The sequence below is a fragment of the Pseudophryne corroboree genome, chromosome 1 (assembly GCF_028390025.1).
Source record: "Pseudophryne corroboree isolate aPseCor3 chromosome 1, aPseCor3.hap2, whole genome shotgun sequence".
Taxonomy (NCBI): domain Eukaryota; kingdom Metazoa; phylum Chordata; class Amphibia; order Anura; family Myobatrachidae; genus Pseudophryne; species Pseudophryne corroboree.
Window position 1 is genome coordinate 699,369,232 of NC_086444.1, and position 26,021 is coordinate 699,395,252.

Consider the following 26,021-nt stretch of genomic DNA (forward strand, 5'->3'; position numbering starts at 1 on the left):
TAAATCAGCAAAGAGACGAATCCAACATTATGATTATTTGCAGTTATGGCAACAGGAGGGTGAAATACAGAGAGGATTGGCTCAGGCGGCGGGATCTGGCCCTATCAGGAAACTGATAGCCACGGCCCCGCCGCCACCATACATATCAGGAGAGAAAGTGGTTGCGGAGAATGACGCATCAGGGGGTAACAAACAGGCACTTAGCAACTATATAAATGTTAAGGATAATGTTAATAAGTTAACCCATGCAAGTATTAACCCGTGCAAGTTGTACCCTGTTTTGAACTTTCCCCAGGAGTGTGATCAAGAGGACGAATCGGCAACAATATCGGCGCTCTTTCTAGCAGCCACTATATCAGAAACGACAGTAGGCACGGCCCAACCCATAAGATTAGTAACAAAGCCCCCTAGCGGAGGGACAGGTGAGGTCGTATCAACGGGTAAGTACGGCACCATACACTATGCTGAAACCATTTCACCACAGACTGTAGAATCTACACAGAATGATGTTGTTAAACTTGCTCCCGTGAGGGTAATAGCAGTCCCAAATGGGAAAACGGACACTACAGGAGTCACTCCTATCAGGAACATTGCCATGTACAGCCCGTTTTCCCGAATGGAATTAAGGACCATAGTGTCTGAATTCCCTGACCCCAGAAAAGATTTAGTTGCTAGCCAAAAATACATCAGAGACCTAGGAAACACTTTAGAGCCCAATAACAAAGATTGGCAGATATTGCTGAGGGCTTGTTTACCCTCCAATGTCGACGCAGCTCAATTTTTAGCTGACTGTGGACTGGATCAGGATGTACCTCTTACAGATGTGTACAACAAAGACAATGTAAAAAGAATAAATTTACAGTTAAAGGAGTATTTCCCAGCTGTAGCCAAATGGAATAGAATTTTTTCCATTAAACAAAAAGAGTCAGAAACAGCTGCTGATTATTTTCACCGGGCATTATTAGAAATGGCAAAGTACACTGGCATAGAGGACATTAGGACCAATGCAAACCATCAAGAAGTAGCAGTATCTGTGCTAATGGATGGTTTAAAAGAGGCATTAAAGACCAGGGTACAGACCACACAACCATGTTGGCGAGGTCTGTCGGTGGCTACTTTGAGAGAGGCTGCTATTGATCATGACCGGAATATCACCAGACACAGGGAGTCACAAGGTGATAAGTTAATGTCAGTAAGTATACAGGCCCTGACCACAAAACAGCCTGTGTTTATATCACCAAACCCTGTGGGTAAGTCAAATGTGGTAACATGTTATTTTTGTCATAAACAGGGACACATAGCACGAGACTGTAGAGCGAAAAATTCGCAAAGATCATACCAACCCCCTAGACAACGACACGACACACGACATTGGGAGCAAGGTCCGCAGAGACGGAGTTATGAGCCACATACAGGGGAAACAAAAAGATACTCCCCGAACAGAGACTGGCACGCCTCTGGTAGTTCCCAGCTAACTCCCTCACAAGTAGTTGCTGCCAGCGGGATTCAGGGAGGTCACCATACCCAATAGGGGTGTGGCCATACCTGTAATCTCCAGCCAGTAAAATTGATTGCAAATCTTGGAAGTGAACCCGAGATTGCAATAGATGTAGCTGGTAAAACATTAAACTTTCTTGTAGATACGGGGGCGGCCAAATCAGTGATAAATTCGACAGTGGGCATGAGAACCACTGGTAAGACAATTCCAGCCATAGGAGTAACGGGAGTAGTCCAGCACTACCCTGTTAGCAAACCAGCCGAGATTACAATAGGGCCTTTACATACCAAGCATTCCTTTTTGCTGGCTGCATCGGCACCGACTAATCTCCTGGGAAGAGATTTATTGTGTAAAATGGGGTACGTCATTTATTGTACTCCTGAAGGTGTATTCTTGGACATACCTGAGAATCACGCTCAGGAAGTGCGAGACATGTTAGACTCCCCATCAAAATTAATGTCACATACCATTATGACAAATAGGACTCCATCCCAAGTAGAAGAAATGACATCCCAGATACCAGAGTCACTTTGGACTAAAGATGGACAGGACACTGGATTAATGGCGAACGTAGCTCCGGTAGTTGTACAAGTAAAAGATGGTAGGATAGCTCCAAAAATCCCACAGTACCCTCTGAAGCCAGAGGTGGAGTTAGGAGTGTATCCCGTAATAGAGCGCTTGCTACAACAGGGCATTCTGGTAAGAACATCCAGCACTGCCAATAGTCCCATCTTCCCTGTGAAAAAGAGTGGGGGGAGGGGTTACCGGCTAGTGCAGGATCTAAGGGGGATTAACAAAATAGTTGAGAGTCAGTTCCCCGTAGTGCCAAATCCAGCTGTCATCCTTATGCAAATCCCTCCCACTGCGAAATTTTTCACTGTTATTGACCTCTGCTCCGCTTTCTTTTCGGTACCTCTGCACCCTGACAGCCAATACTTGTTTGCATTCACATACAGAGGAGTCCAATATACATGGACTCGATTACCACAAGGTTTCATAGACAGTCCAAGTATATTTTCCCAGGCTTTGCATGATTGTTTACAGTCTTTCCAACCAGAGAGTGGATCAGTATTAATACAGTACGTGGATGATCTACTACTGTGTTCTGATTCAGTGGAAGCATCCCTGAAGGATACGAAACAGCTCCTGTTTCATCTTTCAGACACAGGACACAAGGTTTCCAAAGACAAGTTGCAATTATGCCAAACTAAGGTAAAATATTTGGGACACTGTCTAACACAAGGACTGAGACACCTGACCGCTGATAGAATTCAAGCAATTAGAGACATGACTCTGCCACAAACCCAGCAACAGATCAGAACATTTTTAGGAATGTGTGGGTATTGCCGTAACTGGATCCCAGGATTTTCCATTCTGGCGTTACCTTTGCAGGAGATGGTCTCCTCAAACAAACCTGATCGGATTTCGCATACAGACGAGTCCGAGATGGCATTTGAGAGACTTAAACAGTGCCTAACGCAGGCACCAGCATTAGGTATGCCAGACTATGGGAAACCCTTTGAGCTGTACGGAACAGAAAGTGCTGGTTGCGCGGCAGGCGTCTTAACCCAAAAGCACGGTGATGCCAGCAGGCCGGTAGCATACTACAGCGCTCAGCTAGATACGGTAGCGCGATCCCTCCCCACATGCTTGCGAAGCGTTGCTGCGATAGCATTGCTAGTAACAAAAAGCGAAGATGTAGTGCTAGGTCACAACCTCACAATTCATACACCACATGCAGTGTCAGCCTTGCTAAATTCTGCCCAAACCAGGCACGTCTCATCAGCGCGGTTTACAAGATGGGAATTGGCACTAATGGCCCCCGTAAACATCACCATAAGGAGATGCAGTGCATTAAATCCTGCAACATATCTCCCAGGTGTGCCTGGACAGGCACAAAGGGTGGAGGATGAGAGTGGTGGGGAAGGAGAATTTAATACAAAGGAGGACACACATGATTGTATGGAATATTTGACCCAAAATTTTACCGCAAGGCCTGACATCAGTGACAACCCACTGGAAGATGTAGATCTAACTTTCTACACGGACGGTAGTTGTCACAGACAGTCAAACTCGGGAGACTTGTGTACTGGATACGCAGTCGTAGATGACCAAGGCACCATAGAAGCAGAACCGCTAGGCCCACCTCACTCAGCCCAGGTTGCTGAACTGGTCGCCCTAACCAGAGCATGTGAATTGGCTAAGGGCAAATCAGCCAATATCTACACCGACTCTAGATACGCATTCGGGGTAGTCCATGATTTCGGAGCCCTATGGCGCCTCAGAAATTTCATGACGGCAGCTGGTACACCGGTAGCGCATGCAGCTCACATCAAAAGGCTTCTAACAGCGATACAGGAACCCGACAGAGTGGCTGTTATCAAGTGTAAAGCACACACATATAGTCAAGATCCAGTATCACTTGGTAACAGCCGAGCAGACGAAGCTGCTAAGTTAGCAGCCGGTACCCCCAGACAGACAGACACCACACAACTGATGGTATTTAATACCATCAACACACAGAAGTTGTGTGAAATGCAAAATTTGTGTTCCACACAGGAAAGGGCAGTCTGGAAGGCAAAGGGATATGGCCAGGAGTCCTCAGGACTCTGGACGGATGGACATGGTAAACCGGTGGCCCCCAGAGCATATCTTCCATGTTTAGCTGAGGCAGCTCACGGGCTGACTCATCTGGGCAAGGAAGGAATGTGCAAGTTGGTAAGAGCATATTGGTGCGCCCCAGGATTTTCATCTCATGCAAGTAAGAGAGCAATGTCATGCCTTACATGCTTGAGAAAGAATATCGGAAAGGCAATACCAACAAAACCATCTCATATCCCACCTACAGGCGGTCCTTTCCAGGTAATACAGATTGACTTCATTCAATTACCCCCTTGTCGAAATTTGAAATATGTACTTGTTTGTATAGATGTTTTTTCAAATTGGGTCGAAGCATTTCCTGCGGCCACAAATACCGCTATGTTTACTGCTAAGAAAATTGTGCAGGAATTTGTATGTAGATATGGTATCCCTAGAATCATCGAAAGTGATAGGGGTACCCATTTTACAGGTGATGTCTTTCAAGGAATGTGTAAGTTGATGGGAATTGATAGCAAGCTGCACACTCCATACCGTCCACAGGCGAGTGCGAAGGTGGAAAGAGTGAACAGCACTATTAAAAATAAACTGAGCAAAGTTATGGCAGAGACAGGATTGACATGGCCAGAAGCTTTACCCATTGTACTGTACAGCATCAGAACCACTACCAGGTCCCCTCTTAATCTGTCTCCCTTTGAAATCTTGTTTGGTCGACAACCGCATGTTATGATTAACCCTCAGGATGATTTGAAGTGTAACAATGAAGTGACTGTAAAATACTTGATTAACATGAGTAAACAGCTAAGGAATCAAAATGATAATTTGAAGTTGGTGATTCCTGATTTACCAGATAGTAATTGTCATGACATTGAACCTGGGGATTATGTAATGATACAGAATTTTCTACGCTCAGGTTGCCTTATTGACAGATGGGAAGGACCATACCAAGTCTTATTGACTAGCACTACAGCATTGAAGGTTGCCGAGAGAGAGACTTGGGTTCATTCGTCCCATTGTAAGAAGGTTGCTGATCCAGAGAGGTCCCGTGATAAGGAACAGATGGTAGAGGAAGTTGTATCACTGGAGTGTCTATTCCAGGAGGACTGAGGCGGCACCTGAGCATTGAAAATCACAAGATCAAAAGCAGTTGTCGATTCCCTGTTCCCTTTTATTGTTTTTCTCCACTTCCCATCCCCTCTCCCTCAATTATTTTTTCCCCCTTCTCATTCTTCTCCGTTTCCTCCTATAAGATGGACTTGCCCCAAGAGACTGTGATCCGGATTTTCCTGTTGACCATGATGTTGACCAGAGCAGTCTGTTCCGGCGAGAGTACCATGGAGGTCGAGAAAGGTTCTGGAATGGGTTCTGATGACAAAGATGGAGGCGTAGTTTTCCAAGAGCAACCTAATCAACAAGTAAAGGCGAGTATCAGAAAACGATCCGATAACATTGACAATAGAAGGAATTGTGAAGGATTGTTAGCTGAAGAAAACTGTATCTGTAGGCTCTGTGACAATGTGGTTGAGGATGGGTGCATTAAGAAATGCCAATCCAGTTTTAATATCCACATGGACCGGCACCCCTTGAGTGACTATCACTCCTTAGTGGGTAGTGTGTTAAATCAGACAGATTGTTGGGTATGCTCTCAAGTACCTCAAGGTCATAGCAAATCAGGACTACGATAGGGGAGGTACTTGAGCTAAAGGGTGGGAGACCGGTGGACAGGAGGTTTAATATCTCCAGTCCTCCTAGTTTGAAGCTCCACCAATATCATGTGGATAGATCCCTAATATGTTTTAACATTACCAATCCCCGAAAGCCGGGAAATTGGGAAGTGTCATGGAGTAACCAAACCATGACCTTTTCATATAGAGCAGATAGAATGCCGACAGATACAGAGCTTATACGCCACATAGCCAGTAGAGAAAAATCTTTCCGGTATAGGTATACCCTATGAAGTAGGATTACGAGAGTTGGAGAGGTATCACCAGGATACTGCGCACATATCGTACAAACTGATACGTGTACTAAACAGATGGGAGCATTAGGGTTAGGAGATTTCACATGGAAGATGTGTAATATGGTTATGTCCTACTCCGTCCCATATGTTCTCCCCGATGATGCATATTTCATATGCGGGAGGAAGGCGTATAAGTGGCTTGCCCCAAACTCTGAAGGATTGTGTTATATTGGAAAAGTACTGCCTGAGGTAATGACTGTATCGCATGCCAAAATGAAAGATATTCACCGTGTTGCCCAAGCTCCTTATACTCATACCCACTACGAGCACGTAGTTAAACGGCACCTGATAGAAAGAACAGAGCATCCGGCCTCTGACATGATCCACGAATCCACCGGGATTCAGTTTCTAATCGCGTTAGACATCACTCGCACCGCCAGAGGAGTGTTGAATTATAAATACATATCTGCGCTTGCAAATTTGTTAGACAATATCACAGAAATGTATGATGACACGTTTAGGTATACTGGAAGAGAACTTCAAGCTTATAAAACAGAACTGGTCCAGCATAGAATGGTTCTTAATTATCTCACAGCAGTAACAGGCGGATATTGTGTCACACTGGCAACGCAGTACGGCGTGAAATGCTGCACATATATAACGAATAGTACCGAGGACCCGGTCGAGGTCATAGACCAAAAGATGGACGATATTCTCCAATTGAAGTGGGAATTTCGCAGGAGACACAATCTCACTCTTGCTGCTGTAGGTAATAAGCTGACTGGTTGGGTGTCATGGTTGAACCCGCGAAATTGGTTCTCTGGTTTAGGAGAATGGGCTCAAGGAGTCATAATGGATGTTGGGAAGTTTCTTCTATGTATCTTAGGTGTTGTCATATCGATTGGCTTGATATTTAGATGCGGTCAGGCTTTAATGAAGTGCAAACGTAGTACCAGGGTAATGAGTCTAAGGAGTGAGGAAACTGTAATTCCAATGGATTTGATTTATGACCCAACTGTAGAAACAATGATGTGATGAAAATGCGATTTCTACGGTCCGTTTCTTTCACCTGTTTTTCTGTTTTTTCCAAGGTAAAAAGACCCACTTTTGACGAGGAATTTGATGATCCTGTATACAGACAACTGATGGATTAAAGAAGAAGTTTTGACAACCTAATACACAGATATTTGATGAACAATGCCATAGACCCCCAGTTTCCCTAGAAATTTTAAAATTACGCTAGCCCAACACTTTTGTAAGCCTATGGACATTGACCAAGCTTTTTGCCCACACGCCTTTTGGCAAAAGCACAAAGAAGACAGCATTCAACAGACACCGAACAAGACTTCAACCGACAAATGTTCATTAACCTGACATAGAATACCACTGCATTTACCGTAATTATGTCTTTTCTTCATCTCTACAACCTTCAGGTAATTACACACATAGTCGATAGGGAATACAGGCACAGATATCAGCAATCACATATTTCCCCATTCATGTATCATCAACTAAAATGTGCTCCCCCATTTTGTTGCAACCAAAATCCAAAAAGAGCTCGGTAAAGTTTGACAGCCCATCCACAGACCCGTACCACGGGATAAGAAGGAATTCAAATGTATACTTCGCAATACCTCGAAGCTTGATTTAAAACACGTACGGCACGATGATACATAACCCCCAAACACGGATTCATACACACATGCTTCTGCTATCTCACTAGGTCATACCCTCTTCACACCTTCTCCTCTCTCCTCCCTTACCCAACCATGGAAATGTATTAACCCCTGACATATATTTTTCTCGTTTTGAAATGTTTTAGGAAGTGGCAGTTATTGTTGACTGCCAAAGGGTGGACTGTCAAAGTCAGAAAAATATCACGATGCACACTGCCATATTTACACCTCATATGTGTCCCTGCTGCGCATGCGTGCGCTCTCCCGTGCGTGCGCATACTCGCTGTTGCGGGCACCCGCAGGCGCACGGTATGCGCATTTACGGTAGAGATTGTATGCGTCTAGCGGGCGACTCTTTCGTTACATATTTTCACCATATAATGTATTTTGTAGATTATGGTCCCTTTGATAGAATCTGAAAGTTTGGTTAATGTAGAATGTTCATGGACAGAGAAATCCCTCTTTGTTCGATACGAAGGGTCAGACAGGAGTAATACAGTGGTGTTTAGTATCCATCGGAAGAGTATTTAATTAGCAATATTCCGGTGTTGGTTTGAAGCGAATTAATCGCTCGTGCGAATAGTTATGGACATAAGAAGTTTATGTCCATTTACTATTATTTGCACTTATCCATGCGGCGGGAAACCTAGTTTCCCACCCACCTGAGCAGTTGGAAATTGTCACAGCCCACCTGTATGAATCAACCTATGACCTTTTGTTATAATGCGAGGAGGAATTCCTGTGTCCAATGAACAATGAGATTGTAGGGACCATTGAATTGTATTGTGTGTGGGGCATAAATAGACAAGCCGATCACATCCAGCTCACTCTTCAACGGTTCTCATTGCTGATAATCGGGAGCTGGATGTCCAGAGGCGCATGCGATCGTTCCCCTTTGTGCGTAAGTTTTTCTCCGCGATCATATTGTATTTCTTGTTATTGTGGGCCATTTCTCTCTCTCTCTCTTCTCCCCTTTCTCTCTTAATTTTCCTGCAAACGTAATTGTATTATATTGTATTTCCTGTGTAGTTATCTGGTTAGTTAGTCTATGTTATATTGTAGTGTGTGACTTGTATTGTATTATTCTTTTTGCAAGTAATAACATTCACAAAAGGCGTTAGACCCTAAGCACGGTATCTGTGTATTTCTTATAGTGTTAAGTATTCTCAGAGCGTCGGTGACGCTCGAACAGCTTTTAAGTTAATAAGGTTACACTGTGTTGCATCTACACCCTATCTCTACACTAAGGTTTTACTGCATATTACATTGTTTATGGTTTAGATATAAAGGTTTAACATTGTGAGCGTCTGCGCCGCTGGTGATCTCCTCGTGGTCCCGAGCGGTCGCTACGCTATAGCGAACCATTACGTTAGTCAGCAGCCAATAGCGTGCCTGCCTGTGATCTCTTGGCCGTGAGCGAACGTGACGCTTGAGCGTCTCGACCACGGCTAAGCGATTGTTACGCAACGTGCGTACCCTTACGGTACTCCATACGTGAATAGCGTACAGTGTTCTTAGACCTCATAAAGGGTGTTATATAAGATAAATATTTAGCTTTATCAGTAGTTAGCCCCATGTAGCTTGCCCCCAGTAGTTAGCCCCATGTAGTTTGCCCCAAGTAGTAATGCCCTCTGTAGTTTGCCCCCAGTAGTAATGTCCTCTGTAGTTTAGCCCCCTGTAATAATGTCCCTTGTAGTTTAGCCCCCAAATAGTAATGCCCCCAGTAGTTTGCCCCCTTGTAGTTTAGCCCCCCTGTAGTTTAGTCCCCAAATAGTAATGCCCCTGTAGTTATGCCCCAAGTTGTAATGCCCCCAGTAGTAAAAAAAAAACATACTTACCAAGCCCCGCTCCCGACCGCTGTGATCTCCTGGCATCCGGCTCCCTGCACTATGAGAGAGACGTCATGACGTCTCTCTCATAGCACGCACTGAGCCGGGAGCTCAGTAGTGAGATCCTGCCGCCGGGCTTCCACTGTGCCGGGAGAGCTGGTCGATGCAGGTAATAGCGGGCGCCCGGTATCTCCCTGCGGCACCGGCACACATCGGGTGAGGTGAGCTGGAGGAGGCAGAACTGCGTTCCGTCACCAAGTGGAACTGACGGAACGCAGTTCCGCCCCGTACCGGCTCACTTTAACCCCTGGCCACAAGCTTGGCACACCTAACTTTGGACAGTTTCACCCATTCCTCTTTGCAGCAACTCTCAAGCTCCATCAGGTTGGATGGGAAGCGTAGCTGCACAGCCATTTTCAGATCTCTCCAGAGATGTTCAATCGGATTCAAATCTGGGCTCTGTCTGGGCCACTCAAGGTCATTCACAGAGTTGTCCTGAAGCCACACCTTTGATATCTTGGCTGTGTGTTTAGGGTCGTTGTCCTGCTGAAAGATGAACTGTCGCCCCAGTCTTAGGTCAAGAGCGCTCTGGAGCAGGTTTTCATCCAGGATGTCTCTGTACATTGCTGCATTCATCTTTCCCTCTATCCTGACTAGTCTTCCAGTTCCTGCCGCTGAAAAACATCCCCACAGCATGATGCTGCCACCACCATGCTTCACTATAGGGATGGTATTGGCCTGGTGATGAGCAGTGCCTGGTTTCCTCCAAACATGATGCCTGGCATTCACGCCAAAGAGTTCAATCTTTGTCTCGTCAGACCAGAGAATTTTGTTTCTCATGGTCTGAGAGTTCTTCAGGTGCATTTTGGCAAACAGCAGACAGAGGGCGGGGTGCTTTTTCTCCCCCTGGTATCCCCCCAGCACACTAAAAATTAACTGTGACAATACCTGAACCTATCTGGTAATAGAATTTCAGAGAAATTGGTCACATGCGTTTGCAAAGACATGTTTAGCGGCTGGCCACGTCAAGGCTTCTCCGGTATCAGCAGTCCTAACACTACATAATGGCAGTGCCCAAATAGGGCCATGTGATTTGTATACAGTAAGGTCTCATGATAAAGGTTTATACTAAAACGCATCAAGACATAGGGCTGGAGCCACCCCAGGATCTCCCATTAGAACTACAAGGAACATCATGCCTTCCAAATGCTGCTCCCATTCAATGCCTTCTCACACATGCAGTCAGACTGGTAGTTGCCCAATCATTCCTGGAGATAATTATATATCAGGTGCTAGAAAGGGGGAGGGTTCACAAGCAAACAGCAGACAGAGAGGGGGGTGCTTTTCCCCCCTGGTATCCCCCCAGCACAAAAAAATTACCTGTGACAATACCTGAAGCTAGCTGGTAATAGAATTTCAGAGAAATTGGTCACATGCATTTGATATTGGAGAACCCTTGACGCGGCCAGCAGCTAAACATGTCTTTGCAAACGCATGTGACCAATTTCTCTGAAATTCTATTCCCAGACAGGTTCAGGTATTGTCGGTATCTGGTCAGATGGTCGACAATGTTAAGGTCCACACTCATTAGGTCAACCACTATTGGTTGACAATGATATGGTCGACATGGACAAATGGTCGACACATGAAAAGGTCGACATGCTGTTTTGTTTTGTTTTAAACCCTATTTTGGAACTTTTTCATACTTTATGATCCACGTGGACTACGATTGGGAACAGTAACCTGTGCCGAGCGCAGCGAGGCACCTTGCCAGCCAGAAAACGACACAAAAAAGTAAAAAAAACCTCATGTCGACCTTTTCATGTGTCGACCTTTCACGTGTCAACAATTTTATGTGTTGACCATTAGTCCATGTCGACCATGTCAATGTTAACCAATAGTGGTCGACCTAATGAGTGTCGACCTTAACATTGTCGACAATTCATACCGGAACCGGTATTGTCACAGGTAATTTATAGTGTGCTGGGGGAATACCGGGGGGGGGGGGGGGGGGAGCGCCCACCCTCTCTGTCTGCTGTTTGTTTATGACCCCTCCCCCTTTCTAGCACCTGATATATAATTATCTCCTGGAATGATTGAGCAACTACCACTGCTTGTCTGCATTTTGGAAAACTCCAGGCGGGCTCCCATGTGCTTTTTACTAAGGAGTGGCTTCCGTCTGGCCACTCTACCACACAGGCCTGATTGGTGGATTGTTGCAGAGATGGTTGTCCTTCTGGAAGGTTCTCCTCTCTCCACAGAGGAATGCTGTAGCTCTAACAGAGTGACCATCGGGTTCTTGGTCACCTCCCTGACTAGGGCCCTTCTCCCCCGATCGCTCAGTTTAGATGGCCGGCCAGGTCTAGGAAGAGTCCTGGTGGTTCCAAACTTCTTCCATTTATAGCTGATGGAGATCACTGTGCTCAATGGGACCTTGAAAGCAGCATATATTTGTACCCTTCCCCAGATTTGTGACTCGAGATAATCCTGTGTCGGAGGTCTACAAACAATTCCTTTGACTTCATGCTTGGTTTGTGCTCAGACATGCACTGTCAAGTGTGGGACCTTATATAGACAGGTGTGTGCCTTTCCAAATCATGTCCAATCAACTGAATTTATCACAGGTGGACTCCAATTAAGCTGTAGGAACATCTCAAGGATGATCAGTGGAAACAGGATGCACCTGAGCTCAATTTTGAGCTTCATGGCAAAGGCTGTGAATACTTATGTACATGTGATTTCTTAGTTTTTTATTTTTAATAAATTTGCAAAAATCTCAAAAAACTTTTTTCACGTTGTCATTATGGGGTATTGTGTGCAGAACTTTGAGGGTAAAAATAGGATTTTAATTACCTATCGATAAATCTTTTTCTCGTAGTTCGTAGAGGATGCTGGGGTCCACATTAGTACCATGGGGTATAGACAGGTCCAGTAGGAGCTACTGGCACTTTAAGAGTTTGAGAGTGTGGGCTGGCTCCTCCCTCTATGCCCTTCCTACCAGACTCAGTCTAGAAACTGTGCCCGAGGAGACAACATCTTCGAGAGAAGGTCGCGAAATTCACACAGATAGTGGCGAGATTCACCCCAGCTCACACATACAAGGCAAACCAAGCTAACTAGCTTGAAACACAGCAACGGCTGAAACATTACTTACCAAGTACAGTAATAATGCAGTACTCAACTAAAAAAAAATTTGTACTGAACCAGATAACCACTGCAGGAAAACAAACCACTGGGCGGGCGCCCAGCATCCTCTACGGACTAAAGAGAAAAGGATATACCGGTAGGTAATTAAACTCCTATTTTCTCTTACGTCCTAGAGGATGCTGGGGTCCACATTAGTACCATGGGGATGTACCAAAACTCCCAGAACGAGAGGGAGAGCGCGGAGGCTCCTGCAGAACCAATTGACCAAACTTAAGGTCCTCAGAGGCCAAAGTATCGAACTTGTAGAACTTTGCGAACGTGTTCGACCCCGACCAAGTAGCTGTTCGGCAGAGTTGCAAAGCCGAGACACCCTGGGCAGCCACCCAGGAAGAACCCACCTTACGAGTAGAGTGGGCCTTAACAGACGTAGGACACGGCAAGCCTGTAGAAGGATACGCATGATGGATAGTGAACCTGATCCAGCGAGAGATCGTCTGCTTAGAAGCAGGACACCCAACTTTCTTGGGATCATACAGGACAAACAGAGTCTGATTTTCTGTGACGAGCATTCCTCCTCACATAGATTTTTAGAGCCCTTACAACATCTAAGGACTTTGATGAAATTGAGGAGTCAGTCGCAACTGGCACCACAATAGGTTAGTTGATATGAAATGCAGACACAACCTTCGGAAGAAACTGCTGACGTGTCCGAAGCTCAGCTTTATCTTCATGGAAGATCAAGGATGGGCTTTTACACGACAAAGCCCCCAACTCCGACACACGTCTAGCAGAAGCTAAGGCCAACAAAGTGACAGCCTTCCAAGTGAGAAACTTGACCTCAACCTTCTGTAGAGGCTAAAACCAGTCCGACTGGAGGAACTGCAAAAAAAGGGGTATAGAAATGTTGGATCCTCCAGATTAGGTCAGTGATGAATATTGATCAGGGGATGGTTCTGTCCTCCGTTTCTGTGCTCCTGACTGGGGTAGATAGGCTCCTGACTCGTTTCACTGCATTCAGCTAGCAGCTTTTTCAAAGGACTGGACGAACTGCAACACCACGTTAAGATCCCAGGGCACCATAGGCGGTACAAAGGGAGGTTGGATGTGCAGAACTCCCTTCAAAAAATTCTGAACCTCAGGGAGGGCAGCCAACTGTTTCTTGAAGAAAATGGATAGAGCTGAAATTTGGACCTTTATCGATCCCAACCTCAGGCCCATATCCACACCTGCTTGCAGGAAGAGGAGAAAACATCCCAGTTGAAACTCCACCGTAGGAAACTTCTTGGACTCACACCAAGATACATATTTTTTCCAAATACGATGGTAATGTTTAGACGATACTCCTTTCCTAGCCTGTGTCAGGGTAGGAATAACAGTGTTTGGAATACCCTTCCGAGCTAGTATTTGACGTTCAACCTCCATGCCGTCAAACACAGCAGAGGTAAGTCTTGATAGGCGAACGGCCCCTGCTGCAGCAGGTACTCCCGAAGAGGAAGAGGCCTCGGTTCTTCTAGCAGGAGATCCAGAAGATCCACGTACCAAGACATTCTTGGCCAGTCTGGAGCAATGAGGACCGCTTGAACACTTGTTCTCCTTATGAGCTTTAGCACTCTTGGAATGAGTGGGAGTGGTGGAAACACGTACACCAACTAGAAAACTCACAGAGTCACTAGGGCGTCCACCGCCACTGATTGCGGGTCCCTCGACCTGGAACAATATCGCCGAAGCTTCTTGTTGAGACGAGAGGTCATCATGTCTATTTGAGGTATACCCCAAAGATCTGTTACCTCCTTGAACGCCACCAGATGGAGACCCCACTCCCAGTTGTTTACTCTCGGAATGAAGATTGCTTACAGCGCCAATGCGTGTTTTTCTGCCCAGAGGATAATTCTTGTTACCTCTGACATTGCAGCTCTGCTCTTCATTCCGCCCTGGTGGTTTATGTAAGCCACTGTTGTTACATTGTCCGACTGCACTTGAATGGCTTGATTTCTCAGAAGATGGGCCACTTGGAGAAGACCATTGTAGACGGCTCTTAGTTCCAGAATGTTTATCGGCAGGCCAGCTTCCAGACTTGACCACCTTCTTTGGAAGGTCTCCCCTTAAGTGACTGTGCCCCAGCCCCGGAGACTTGCATCCGTGGTTAGAAGGATCCAGTCCTGAATCCCGTACCTGTGGCCCTCCAGAAGGTGAGGCAGTTGCAACCACCAGAGGAGTGAAATCCTGGCCTTTGGCGACAGATGTCTTCTCTTGGGCATGTGTAGATGGGATCCCGACCACTTGTCCAGGAGATCCAGTTGGAAGGACCGAGCATGAAACCCCCGTACTGCAGAGCCTTGTAAGAGGCCACCAACTTCCCCAGAAGGCGAATGCACTGATGAACCAACAGGACATACCGGACCATTGTTTGTATCACCAACGCTTTTTCCTCTGGAAGGAACACCCTCTGCACTTCTGTGTCGAGGATTATTCCCAGAAACGACAACCTCCTGGTTGGTTCCAAATGTGATTTTGGAAGATTCAGGATCCAACCGTGATCCCTGAGCAGGTGGGTTGTGAGAAGAATGGACTGTAGCAGCTTCTCCCTGGATGATGCCTTTATCAGCAGATCATCCAGATATGGAATTATGTTCACCCCCTAACTGCAGAGGAGAACCATAATTTCCGCCATCACCTTGGTGAATACCCTCGGTGCTGTGGAGAGGCCGAATGGCAGGGCCTGGAACTGATAGTGACAGTCCAACAGTGGGAATCGGAGATGAGCTTAATGCGGCAGCCAAATCGGAATGTTGAGGTACGCATCCTTGATATCTAGGGATACCAGGAATTCCCCCTCCTCCAGACCTGATATCACCGCCCGTAGAGACTGCATTTTGAACTTCAACTCCCTCAGAAAGGGGTTTAGTGATTTTAAGTTCAGAATGGGCCTGACCGAGCCATCCAGTTTCAGTACCACGAAAAGGTTTGAATAGTAACCCTTGCTTTGCATCTGTGGATGAACCGGTACAATAACCTGTGCCTCCACCAACTTCTGAATGGCTCCTTGTAGGGTAGCCCTGTCTGCCGGCAAGCCTGATCTGAAGAACCGGTATGGAGGGAGATCTTAAAATTCCAGCCGGTACCACTGGGACACAATATCTAGTACCCAGGGATCCAGGCTGGACGACACCCAGATGTGACTGAAATGTCTGAATCTCACCCCCACCGGTCCTACCTCCAGGCCGCATGGTACACCGTCATGCTGAGGACTTTGGCATACCTGAAGCAGGTTTCTGTTCCTGGGAACCCGCAGCAGCAGGTTTCTTGGATTTTTGTCGACCTCCTCTAAAGAAGGTGTTGGATGGTTTGGCCTTTCTTACTTTAGTAACCCGAAAGGAGTGTGAAGCAGCTGAAGAAAAGGGTTTCTTCACAGCAGGTGCAGCTGAGGGAAGAAAAGGTGGCCGTGGAAATCCACGCATCCAACGCTTCTTCAAAGAGAGCCTGACCTCTGTAGGATAGGGTCTCCACATATTTCCTGGATTCCGCGTCGGCAGACCACTAGCCCAGCCACAGTCCTCTGCGAGCTGAGACAGACATGGAAGAAATTCCTGCAGCCATTGAACGCAGGTCCTTCATGGATTCCATCACAAATCCTGCAGAATCCTGAATGTTACGTAAAAACAAATCAACGTCACTTTTATCCATTGTATCCATATCCTCTAGTAAAGTGTCTGACCACTTTGCTATAGCTTTGGAAATCAATGCACAAGCAATAGGACGTAATATCGCCCCTGAAGCCGTGTATATGGATTTGAGCGTAGCATCAACTTTGCGATCAGCCGGCTCCTTTAAGGCGGTAGATCCTGGAACCGGCAAAACCACCTTTTTGGAGAGTCTGGATACAGATGCGTCCACTGTGGGTGGGTTTTCCCATTTTTTTCTATCCACCTCAGGAAATGGGAAAGCAACCAGAACTCTTTTAGGGATCTGGAAGTTTTTCTCCGGGTTTTCCCACGCCTTTTCAAAGATAGCATTCAAATCTTTGGGCGCAGGGAAGGTTAGCGAGGCTTTCTTACTGTCTGTGAAGTAAGCCTCCTCAACCTGCTGAGGTGTTGTATCAGTAATATTCAACACATCCCTAATAGTCTCTATAATCAACTGCACACCTTTAGCAAGCGATGCGGTCCCCCTGAGCACATCCCCATCACCATCTGCCGTATCAGAATCGGTATCCGTGTCATCTTGCATAATCTGGGCAGGAGCACATTTATGGGAACCTACAGAGGGAGGCCCTGAGGTAACAGAACCACACCAAACTGCCATAGAGGTCTGTAAAACCTGAGTTGCAGATTCATTCTGTGCAACCCTAGAAGAAATTTCAGCCATCATAGATTTAAAAGAGGAAAACCATTCAGGCTCCCTTGCTGGTATGTCAGGAATCGGTGTTCAGCAGCATCTCACTTACCAGCGTGCTGGTGTGCAGGCCTCCGGAGGTCACGGCCCCAGTCGCGGCTGCATGAATGCACTGTCTGCGAGCGTCATGTTCAGTGTCGCTAAGTACCCCTGAACCGCATCCAGTGTGTGCCCCGCTGTGTGCCGGCGTCTGTCCAGCATGGGCGCCGCCATGACACCTGCACTCAGCTGATCCGGACATCCAATCCTGCACTGTGTTTGCACACAGAGCCCAGCAACTAATCACCACAGAGCAAGGGGTATAAGTTCCAGTCCGTGGCTCAGTCTCATCGCCTCGGACAACGAGTCACTTTCAGTGTACAAGCTCTCCTGGTTCCTGTTTCCAGTGGTTTCCTTGTTGTCATTCCGTCATTTCATCTTCAGCCTTCAGTTTGCTACAAACTCCAGCCGCAGTCTGCCACAACAACTTGCAGTAAGAGACTTTCTCCAGGTGTTTCTCTTTATTACTCAGCCTGTGCACCTAATTACCAGCATCTAGCATTGTGCATTGCTTTCAGCACTTAGCAACTTGCTGTGTTAGAACAGGTCTCCTGCTTGGGCCTTGCTTGGCTTAAAGAACGTGTGCTTCTACAGAGATTGTGTGCTTTTATTGCTATTCATTATATACCGGAGTTCCGTTTGCTTCATCTGATTTCATTATTGCCTTTACTGTTTATATCAAGTTTCAAGTTCATCTTCATTGCTCATTTGTTACCAGTGACTTCTGAAATACTCATTTCATCGGATTAAGTTATCATTCATTATTCCTGTCATCAGTTATACCAGTTACCCTTCATACATCATTTCTGTTGTTGCTGACTTCCAAGTCTATCATCAATTGTTTTCACTCATCTGTTTATCAGTTTGTTCAGTTGCTGTGTGACCCCTGTGTGATAATAAATATCAAATGCACATGCGCAGGTCTTTTCTTCAGCCTCCTCGTTTCATCTATCACACCTACACTGACCCACTAGTGCCCCCTCCGGGGACAAACAAAACTACAGACCTGACAGTTTGTCCAAGGCCCATGGACCCGGATGGTGGTCAGAGTGTGGGGTCAGGGGCACTCCAAAGTTTGGTGTCACGACTGGATGGTCAAGAGGCTGCACAACAGCAGATTATCCAATTTTTACAAGGGATGTCTTCCCGACTGGATACTCTACAACAGTCTCTTGCAAATCCTGTCCCTCCAGCTTCATCTTCAGTTTCCGTTCCAGTTCCACAGCTTCCAGTTCTCCAGTTGCTCCTGTTTCAGTATCTCGTATTCATCTCCGTACACCAAGCTAATTTGATGGTAACCCTAAGATGTGTCGTGGGTTTCTGAACCAATGTGAAATCCACTTTGAGTTGCTGCCTCAAAATTTTCCAACTCCCAGGGCAAAGGTCGCATACATTGTGTCACTTCTGTCTGGCTCTGCCTTGAACTGGGTCTCCCCGATATGGGAACGATCGGACGCTCTTCTGAATAACTAAACAGAGTTTGTTGCTGCATTCAGACGCATTTTTGATGAGCCTGGTCGTACCACCTCTGCTTCCTCAGATCTCTTTCAGATTCGCCAGGGCACACGTACTGTGGGACAATATGTTATCCAGTTCCAGACATTGGCATCAAAAGTGAAGTGGAATAACCAGGCGTTGGTTGCCGCTTTCTGTCATGGTCGATCTGACCGTATAAAGGATGAGTTAGTTACCCGAGATCTCCCAGAGCAACTGGAAGCCCTAGTTTCTTCATGTGTTAAAATAGGATTTTAATTACTTGCCGGTAAATCCTTTTCTCGTAGTCCATAGAGGATGCTGGGGTCCATTTTAGTACCATGGGGGTATAGACGGTTCCGCAGGAGCCTTCGGCACTTTAAGACTTTTCAACAGTGTGAACTGGCTCCTCCCTCTATGCCCCTCCTCCAGACCTCAGTATAGGAACTGTGCCCGAGGAGATGGACATTCTAGAGAGAGGAATTACTATTAAAATTGTGGCTAGGTTCACACCAGCTCACACCATCCATAAACAACATGTCGGCTAACATGGCATTTAACATAAGTCATGCCAATCAGCATGCATAACGCAACAGCAACGGCTGTTAACAACTTAACACATGAAAAAATGTGCAAAAAGATAAACTTAATCAACAGGAAAAATGAGCACTGGGTGGGCGCCCAGCATCCTCTACGGACTACGAGAAAAGGATTTACTGGCAGGTAATTAAAATCCTATTTTTTCTTCCTAGATGATGCTGGGGTCCATTTTAGTACCATGGGGATATACTAAAGCTCCCAGTACGGGCGGGAAAGTGCTATTGTTCCTGCAGAACTGACTGACCAAACTTTAGGTCATCAGCAGCCAAGGTGTCAAACTTATAAAACTTAGCAAACGTGTTTGCACCTGACCAAGTAGCAGCTTGGCAGATTTGCAATTCCGAGACACCCCGGGCAGCCGCCCAGGACGAACCCACTTTCCTTGTAGAGTGGGCTTTTACCGAAGTCGGCAATGGCAATCCTGCCGTGTAATAAGCGTGCTGAATGGTACCCCTGATCCAGCGTGCAATAGTCTGCTTAGAAGCAGGACCCCCAATCTTGTTGGGGTCATAGAGGACAAACAAAGATTCTGTTTTCCTTATCCTAGCCGTTCTTGCAACATAAATCCTCAATGCTCTGACGACATCCAAGGATTTTGAGACGGCTGAGGTGTCAGAAGCCACTGGCACCACCACTGGTTGGTTGATATGAAAAGAAGACACAACCTTTGGAAGAAAATGCTGACGCGTCCGCAGTTCAGCTCTATCTTCATGAAAAATCAAATAAGGACTCTTGTGTGACAGAGCCCCTAATTCAGACACCCGTCTGCCTGAGGCCAAGGCCAATAGCATGACCACTTTCCAAATGAGAAACTTCAACTCTACGTCTTGTAGAGCAGTGATTTTCAACCTTTTTTTACTCGCGGCACACCGAACAATATTTTAAAATTGCCAAGGCACACCATCAGTTCCCCACACAAAAAAAAACAAAAAACACACATTGGCCATCACAGTAAAAAAAAAATCCACACATATATTGGCCTACACAGAAAAAAACAATCACATTGCTCCCCACATGAATTATTCACATTGTTCCCCCCATAAATCCATAAATCCTTATTCTCCCCACAGGAGAAATAAAATAACAAATATTAGCCCCTACCGGTCAGCTGTCCTCCTACCTGTCCCTCAGTGGCGGGGGTTGTTCATAGTGGATTGCTGCGAATACTGAGCAGTGGACAGTCGGGCAGGTGTGGATGTGGGTTGGCAAGGAAAGCCGTGTATACATGCGGGAATTGGAAGATGTGTATGCAGGCGGGTGGGCCAAGGCATAGGTCATGCCCAGAGCATGACTGATCCTCTAAGAAGAGCCTGGGTCAACAGTTCAATCTGAAGGTGCAGGAGCTGCTCTGGCTCCGCGGCACACCTTGCAACTGGTCGTGGCACACTAGTTGAAAAAGCCTGTTGTAGAGGCTCAAACCAGTCCGATTTAAGGAACTGCAACACCACATTAAGATCCCATGGCTCCGCACCGCAGGATGCACAAAGGGAAGTTGGATGCGCAGAACCCCCTTTACGAACGTCTGGACCTCAGGGAGAGAAGCCAATTGTTTCTGAAAGAAAACTGAGAAGGCCGAAATCTGAACCTTGATAGATCCTAATCTCAATCCAGCATCCACACCCGCCGGTAGAAATAGGAGAAGACGTCCTAATTGAAACTCCACTGCAGGAGACTTCTTGGATTCACACCAAGATACATATTTTCTCCAAATATGATGGTAATGTTTGGACTTTACCCCTTTCCTGGCCAGAATAAGTGTGGGAATGACTTCATTGGGAATACCCTTACGGGCTAGGATCTGGCGCTCAACAGCCATGCCGTCAAACACAGCAGCGGTAAGTCCTGATAAACTAATGGCCCCTTCTGAAGCAGGTCCTAGCGAAGAGGCCGAGGATCTTCCAGTAATAACTCCTGAAGATCTGGATGGCAGGCCTTCCTTGGCCAGTCTGGCGCATTGAGAATTGCTTGAACTCTTGTTCTTCTGATGATTTTGTGAACCTTTGGAACAAGTGGAAGGAACAGATACACCGACTGAAACACCCACTGGGTCACCAGTGCATCCACTGCTATTGCTTGTGGGTCTCTCGACCTGGAACAATATGTCGGAAGCTTCTTGTTGAAATGAGATGCCATCATGTCCACTTGAGGAACACCCCAACGACTTGTTACCTCCGCAAAGACTTCTGGGTGGAGGCCCCATTCTCCTGGATGGAGATTGTGTCTGCTGAGGAAGTCTGCTTCCCAGTTGTCCACTCCAGGAATGAAAATTGCCGACAGAGCTTTTGCATGTCTTTCTGCCCAGAGGAGTATCTTTGTCACCTCTGCCATTGCCGTCCTGCTTTTTGTTCCGCCTTGACGGTTTATGTAAGCTACTGCCGTTACATTGTCTGACTGGATCTGTATGGGACGACCTTGAAGAAGGTGTGCCGCTTGATGAAGGCTGTTGTACACAGCTCTCAACTCCAGAATGTTTATGTGAAGGTGAGTTTCTTGACTTGACCATCTTCCTTGGAAGCTTTCTCCTTGCGTGACTGCTCCCCATCCTTGGAGACTTGCATCCGTGGTCACCAGGATTCAGGCCAGAATCCCGAACCTGCATCTCTCCAGGAGGTGAGAAATTTGTAGCCACCACAGGAGCAAAATTCTGGCTCTCGCTGACAAGATTATCCTTTGATGCATGTGGAGATGCGACCCTGACCACTTGTCCAGTAGGTCCCACTGGAAGACCCGGGCATGGAAACGGCCATATTGTAGCGCCTCGTAAGCCGCTACCATTTTCCCCAACAGGCGAATGCACTGATGAATTGATACTGTTCTTGGTCTCAAAAGTTGTTTGACCATGCTCTGGATCTCCTGAGCCTTTTCCACCGGTAAAAATATTCTCTGTACCTCGGTGTCCAGTATCATTCCAAAAAATGATAATCTCATTGTCGGTTCCAACTGGGATTTTGGAAAATTGATGATCCAACCGTGCTGTTGAAGCACCTTCAGGGGTAATGCTATGTTCTGAAGTAGCTTGTCCCTGGATCTCGCTTTTATGAGGAGATCGTCTAAGTATGGAATTATGTTGACTCCTTGTTTGCGAAGGAGAACCATCATCTCCGCCATCACCTTGGTGAATATTCTCGGAGCCGTGGAGAGCCCGAACGGTAATGCCTGGAATTGGTAGTGGCAATCCTGAACCGCAAACCTCAGGTATCCTTGACGTGGCGGGTAAATGGGGACATGCAAGTAAGCATCCTTGATGTCCACTGACACCAGAAATTCCTTTTCTTCCAAACTGGAAATCACTGCTCTCAAGGATTCCATCTTGAATTTGAATCTTTTCAAATAGAGATTCAGAGATTTTAGATTTAAATCAGTCTGACCGAGCCATCCGGCTTCGGTACCACAAACAGGCTTGAATAAAAGCCTTGGTTCCTTTGTTCGGCAGGAACCAAGGCAATTACTTTGTCTTGACACAATTTGTGTATTGCGTTCAGAACATTTGAGCTGTCTTGAGCGGAAACTGGCAAGGCTGATTTGAAAAATCGGCATGGGGAAGGTCTTGAAATTCCAACTTGTAACCTTGGGATATTGGGGGTGATTCCGAGTTGGTCGCTCGTTGCCGATTTTCGCAACGGAGTGATTAAGGCAAAAATGCGCATGCGCATGGAACAAAGGTTCCAATCAGTGTGACACAAGAAAACGCAACACCACGTCAAGGTCCCATGGTGCCAACGGGGGCACAAATGGAGGTTGGATGTGCAGTACTCCTTTCACGAAGGTCCGAACGTCCGGAAAGGTTGCCAATTCTTTCTTGAAAGAAATTTTTATAAGGCCAAAACCGCACTAAATGGAGCCTAACTTTAGGCCTGCACCCACACCTGCTTGCAAAGAATGGAGAAGAATGACCCAGCTGAAAGTCTTCCATAGTAGCTGTGGCTAGAGAGGCCCCAGCCACGTGGAAAATGGCCGCCGCGGCACTGAAGGGGTTAACCCCTAGTGCCCGGCGCCATTAACAGGACAATGGGCGCTTGGCGCCATATTCAAAATGTATAGGGCGCTAGGCGCCAGGTGTTTATTAATGTTTAAAGAATGTAATTTTAAATGTGTGCCGTGGTCCCGGACCTCTCCGGAGACCACGGCAGTGAGGGCAGCCCCCGGCGCGCTGAGCAGAGTGTGCGCGCCGGGGGAGAGGGGGACTGCTGCAGCCGGGAGATCAGCTCCCGCTGCAGCCATCGGGTGTGCGCCGCCGGAGTCCGCTGTGTGTGCGCCGGGGGGGGGGGAGAGAAGGGTGAGCCGCTGCAAGTGGGAGCTCAGCTCCCGCTGCAGCGTGCTCCGTGGTTGCCTCAGCCCATCAGAGGTGGTCAGCCGCGGCAGCCGGGACGAACGTCCCGGGCTGCTGGGCGGAAAGGGGGGGTGCGTCGCAGCCCGGCTCCCTGCCGGACGTTGAGGCGAGGACACCAGATCTCAGCGCCGCATACAGGAGACCGGGCTAGCCGGCCCCCTGCGCGGCGAGGCCACCAGAGTGCGCCGCTCATGGGGGACCGGGCTAGCCGGCTCCCTAGCGGCGGGGGGATGATTAGGTTGGTGAGTGCTGGGGTCCGCGCTGCAACAGAGACAGAGCCACAGCGGCCGGGACAAGTGTCCCGGGCCGCCGGGCTTCGGATCAGGGGGGTGCGCGCTCCGTGCGGCGAGGCCACAAAGTGAGTGCCCCACTGGGGGGACAGGGAGAGCCAGCTCCCTGGACCCCAGTGGCAGGCAGACAGGCTGGAGGATGGGGGAAGCCAGCCCCATACCTCCAGCACAGACAGAGTCCTAGCAGCCAGGCTGCAGGACTAGGGGACAGTATGTAGAAAAACAAAGACATTGTTTTAAATGTAATAACATATACAGTGTGTTGTAAGGCACTGCAGTGCCTGGGTATGTAGAGCCTGTGCAGAGCACAGGCTCAGTGTATATTTAAAGGGGAATGTACAGTGTATTTTAAATGTGATGTATTTAAAGGTAAATGCACTTACTTGGTTGTGTGTCCCAGGAGGGGGGAATCCATGGCTGTGCAGGCTGATGGATTCTCCCAGACCTTTTCCCCAAAAACTGAATACTTTCCCATCCAGCCTCACACTTGAAAGGGGCATTGGGAGAGAGAGAAGAAGCTCAGCTTTGAAACAAGCCGAGTGGTTTTCTGGAGCTCCATGGAGATCACCCGTAGTGGCCCGGAAACCTGGACCGGGGAGCTAGGCTGCCCAGCTCTGGAGCCCAAAGCCAGGCTGCAGGCAGTGGGCTAGGTCCCGGGCAGGATTCTGGAAGTCAGTTTAGGAGGGAAAACTTCCCCCCAGCCTAGACTGAACGGCACCGGGGCGTATCCTGATCCTCCAGGATGGGACAGTCAAAGGAGGACGACCACTCCCCACTGTCCATAGGGAACAATGTTAGCTGTGCATGTGACCAATGCATGCACAGCTCATGGGTAAACATTGATTGGTTGTACACCACAGGGCGGGCTTACCCCCTGTGGTAATGTGTATTGGAGTAGGATAAAAAGAGGGCAGTTGGCCCATGGAAATTGTATTGTACCATCTTTATTCTGAAACATCTGATTGTATGCTGTTGCCCGTAGCAATAGGGAGGAGCCTTTTTAAAGGTCATTATTGAGCAAATAAACATCATTGCCTCAAGAAGATTGCTTCATCTTGTGACCTACAGGGTTATGCCAAACCTAGCCCCGTCCTCCGGCTGTCCAGGGAAGCACCTAACGTCTCCAAGTTCCGCCTTCCGCCAGCTACCGGTAGAGGCCTAGCAAGTGGCTAGTGGGGATTCGTCAACACCACACAGGTGTGGTAAGGCAGTGCGTCGGCACATACAGAGCAGAACCGTGGTTCCAAACGCCACGGCAGGTTAGGAGTTTGGTGGTGGCAGCATAAACCCGCCCACAGCGCAGTGGGTGGAGTCAGTAACAGGCGGTTACTGACGGTAAGCGGGAATCCCCTATGTGGTCAGGTCTCGTGTGACTTGACCTTCCATTCTGTGCGCAGCCGACGGGACGCAAAAGCGGCGAGTGCTTTCGTACGGGACCGTCCTGTCACAGAAATTGGTGGCATAGTGGTGGGATAATCCCAGGCGGCTTTTCATCACCCGATTGGAGAAGCCGAGTTACCCAGGGGAGGAGTAACTGCAGCGCAGGAGAACGCACAAGATGGCGGAATTCAGCGGAATGTCCAAGGATGATCTGGAGATCGTGTGCCAGGAGAAGGGTGTGGATATCCCTTTCAACGTGTCCAGAAGCGTCATGAAGGCGGCGCTCATGAGCATGGAGGAGTCCCATCGGGCGGAGGTGGAAAGCACTGACGGCGTCAGCATCGCAGAGGACGGCCCAACAGTGGACCTTCGTAAGGAACCGGTGAGAACCACAAGCCCCGCCCTCTCTCACAGCAGCAATGTTTCCCAGCAATCCCTAGCAGGGCCAGGATCCCAACGTCCCAGGGGGGGCGGCCCGGATACCCTAGCAGATCGGCTAGCGGAATTGGGGGAAAGGGCAACGGAGCAAGAGCGCTTGATCATCATCCAGATGTGGCGTGATGAGCGGGCACCACAGGCCGTGGTACCCCGGGAGCCGTTGTCAGCTGTTGTATACAGATCGGGACGCATTCAGTTTGCCAAGTTTGCAGACAGTGATGGGGACATTGATGGACATTTACAAGTTTTTGAAAGGACTTGTAAACTACATGATTTACCCAAGTCGGAGTGGGTGAGACACCTTGTGCCCACTCTGCATGGAGAGATTGGAGGCCTATCGAGGAGTGGCCACAGAGGACTGTGGGGACTAC